Raw genomic sequence first — 4,253 nt, 5'->3', positions numbered from 1 at the left:
TATGGGGCATCTCTCCACCACATAGAGTACACATCTTGTGTACTCCCCTCACACACTACTCTACACACAGAGTACACTTAGCGTGTACTGTTCCCATTCCACATACATCAGGAGGGTATATTTTACATATACTCTCCTTATCCCACACTACGCCACAAACAGAGTACACTCAGCGTGTACTGTTCCCATTCCACATATACCAGGAGGGTATATTTTACATATACTCTCATTATCCCACACTATGCCACACATAGAGTACACTCAGCGTGTACTATTCTCACTCCACATACACCATGAGGGTATATTTTACATATATTCTCCTTATCCCACACTAAACCACACACAGAGTACACTCAGCGTGTACTATTCCCACTCCACATGCCACATCACCAATACAGCACATACTCCACAACCATACTACACCGGACAATCCACAACACTGCACAACACAATTCCCAACTATGCTCCACACTTCACAATGCACTACACCGATAAGCTCAACACTTCACTACACAGAATGCCCAACACTTCACTGCACAGAATGCTCAACACTTCACAGCACAACACATCTTCGTACTACACAGCAACTCCATTAATACTAACAGCATAGTCCACAACTTAATCAATTAATCAATATCTAACATAAATAACAAGAGATAGAGGGTTATACCATCGACGGGATAACCCGTGCATTGCTCGTCAATAGTCACAGTCGATGATGCCGGAAGGGTCTTATGTGGTGGCTAACCCACGTATGGTGACTATTTGGGCATTTGGATAGCTAAGTGTGATCTTGGAAGTACTCGTAAAGGCCTTGTGATGGTGGCAAGGAGCGTAACACGGCGGATCTAGCCGTGTACAGTGGCAGTCAGTCACACGCATTGACTATCCATCACGTGCAGTGGTTACCCACCACATAAAGTGGTGCTTTGGACCTTGGATTCAGCTAAGAGAGGTGCGGTGGAACACATGGTGGCGTCGAGGTGGAGCCAAGTGACTCACGGCGGCGGATCTGGCCGCATGATAGAGGAGAAGTCGTGGGAGAGTGAGAGAGAGTGTGCGTGCATGGGTGACAGATCGGGGCCGTGGGTGGTTGGGTTGGCTTGGTGGTGGCATGAGAAGGCTCATGAGGGTGGTTACCCGCCGTGGGTGGTGGTGCACAGCGGCGGATGTGTGCAACCCGTGCACTTGAGGGAGAGGGAGAAGCCGTGCATGGAGAGAGGCTTCTAGTCGTGGGTCACGTGGAGGAGGAAGGAAGAGGGAAGGGGAAGTTCATAGCAGTGTTTGGTGGCCGTGGGTGCCGCACACAGCGGCACTAGAGGCGACGCACGGTGAAGCATGTGCGTGGGTCTCTTGTGTGTGCGTGCTATAGGGAAGGTGGCTGCATGGGAGGGGCTGAGTCCGCTGGAGAGTGATGGCCAGCGGCAATGGAAACTGCCATGGAGGTGGTGGTGTCGGAGGACGGCGCATGGCAGCGCTACGTGCATCAAGCCCATTCAGGCTTTGCACTTCCAAAAGGGAGAAAGGGAGAGCGTGAGGGTGAGAGATCGAGCTGGGGAGCCTTGCCGGCGTGAGGCGGAGCTGGTGGTGCCGGCGGTGAGGTCTGGCGACGCACGGCGGCGCCGGGCTGAGTAGTGGAGGCTTCAACGTGAAGGAGCTGCGTACAACGTACGCCGAAGGAGAGAGGGAGGAGAGAGAGAGAGAGAGAGCTGGGGCAAAGTGAGGGAGCAAGAGAGGGGTCTAGGTATTTAATCCAGTCCCTTTGTCTTGGGGTCCTCAAAACGATCTAACGTTGAGATATTAAAACACTGATTTGAAAATGCATAAACGTTAACTTAATTAAAAGCACTTAGAGGAATTAAGGTAAAATATTATTTAAACTAATTTTAGTTTATAAAATAATATTCTTCATCATTACTAAATGATGAAGTCTTATTTAATATATTTAAAAGGATGAAACCATTTAATTAATTAAAACTTTCAACATAATTTAAATCCTATATTATTTTAAAAAGTTGAAATCATTTTAATAATATTATTAAAATGATTTTTGACAATTATATTATTTTTGGAACTCTTCAAAATTATTATAATTGTCGTATTTAAAATCAAGTTTAGTTCAAAAACACTGGAAATACTCCTTATAAATATTTTCAGTACATTTAAAACACTAGGCATGTCTTAGAAGTCACATAATATCTTTTGAAACACGCAATCGTGGTTCGGTACGCATGATGAGGCTCGCAATGGTTAGATGGAAAGGGCAGATAGATCACATAATCTCTGCCCTCGGGATTTGCTTACGTCATAAAGATGGAACGTACGTCAGAAAAGAGAAACGTACGTAAGAAGGAAGGAGCAAGGTATTACAGAATGAGTGCCCCATTTGCCATGCATCAAGATGAACAACTGAGAAGCAGAATGTGCCGTGGAAGGTTGTACGTCACTTTCTATTGATACTTAGATTACAACGGTTATTTATGTCACGTTTAACGGCTGTGGATATGACATGACACTCATCATCTAGAGTCAAGAATGATAATATTTTGTCACATCCTGCAGACTCTCAAATTTGGAAGGAATTTGACTTGGAACACCCATTGTTTGCTAAAAAACCTCGTAATGTTCGACTTGGGTTAGCAACAAATAGATTTAATTTGTTTGGAAATATGAGTACTAGTCATGGTACTTGGCCAGTTATAATTATGCCGTACAATCTACCACTGTAGAAGTGTATGAAAGATCTATATTTCATGATGAGTTTGCTCATTCTAGGTCTGAGATCACTGAGAAATGATATAGACATACACTAGCAGCCACTAATAACAGAATTGAAAGATTTGTGAGAGAATGGGGTCTTAACATTTGATTTATCAACAAGCAAGTCGTTCAAGATGCATGTTGCGGTGTTATGAATAATAAATGATTTTTCCGCTTATGAAAACTTGACAGGTTGGAGCACTAAGGGAAAATTGGCATGTCCGACTTGTAACAAACATAACCAATCTGAATGGCTTATGTATGAGAGGAAACTATGCTTCATGGGTCATCGTCGATTTTTACCTAGTGACCATAAATGGCATAGAAATGATAGGATATTTGATGGCACTGTTGAATGGGGGCACCCTCCACCATTCTTATCTAGCGAATATGTTATTGCACAGTTTATGGATGTCGGAAGTAATGATTTTGGTAAAAAATAACAGAAGAGAAAACGAAGTGCAAATGAGTTGAATTGGACAAAGAAGAGTATATTTTTTGAACTCCCCTGTTAGTCGACATTAAAATTGCAGCATAGTCTGGATATTATGCATATTTAGAAAAATATATGCGAATCTATGCTAGGAAAGTTGATGTCAATTGAAGGTAAAACGAAGGATAATATAAACTCATAGAAAGATCTAAAGCGGTTGGGAATTAGACTTGAAATGCACTTGCAACAAAGTATTTCATCTGTTTACATGCCAATAGGGTGGCATACATTGTCAGAGAACGAAATGGCTACATTTTATGAGTGGTTATAGAAGATTAAATTACTGGACGAGTATGCCTCGAATCTGACAAGGTGTGTGCAAACAAATGACTGGAAAATTACTGGACTAAAAAACCATGATTGTTATGTATTTTTACAATGTATCTTGTCTGTTGGTATTTGTGGGTTCTTGACTAGAGATGTGCGGGTTACGTTAATTGATTTGGGTGCATTTTTTAAAGATTTATGTGCTAGAATCTTGAATGTATAAGCTTTGGATCATATGGAACGAGAAATTGCACTAATATTGTGTAAGTTGGAGGCTATTTACCCATCGTCATTCTTTGACATCATGGTTCACTTAGCCGTTTATTTGTCACGTGAGGCTCAACTTGCAGGACTAGTCCAATATAGATAGATGTATCCCATTGAACAATTTCTTGGAAAGTTGAAACGCACAATGGGTAATAAGGCCAACCCAGAAGGATTAATTGCATAAACATATATTGATGATGAGTGGCATATATTTTGTTCCAAATACTTCCACGTCGTTGACACAAGATTTGATCGGCCAAAAAGAAACTTTGATATTGACCAAGCAAGACAACGGAACGGATTTTCTGTATTTTTCTAACAAGTACGTTCACTCGGTGCTCAGCGTGGTTATGATTTGTATGAAAGAGAGTTTGAGAAAGCTCAGTGGTACGTGCTAAATAATTACCCAGAGATAGAGAGCCACTTGAAGTAAGTTCAAATTATTTATTAATTAATCATTGAATTT

The sequence above is a fragment of the Juglans microcarpa x Juglans regia genome, chromosome 6S, assembly GCF_004785595.1.
Source record: "Juglans microcarpa x Juglans regia isolate MS1-56 chromosome 6S, Jm3101_v1.0, whole genome shotgun sequence".
In the NCBI taxonomy this organism is placed as follows: Eukaryota; Viridiplantae; Streptophyta; class Magnoliopsida; order Fagales; family Juglandaceae; genus Juglans; species Juglans microcarpa x Juglans regia.
The sequence above is the reverse complement of the archived record's forward strand: the minus strand, read 5'-3'. Positions refer to the sequence as shown.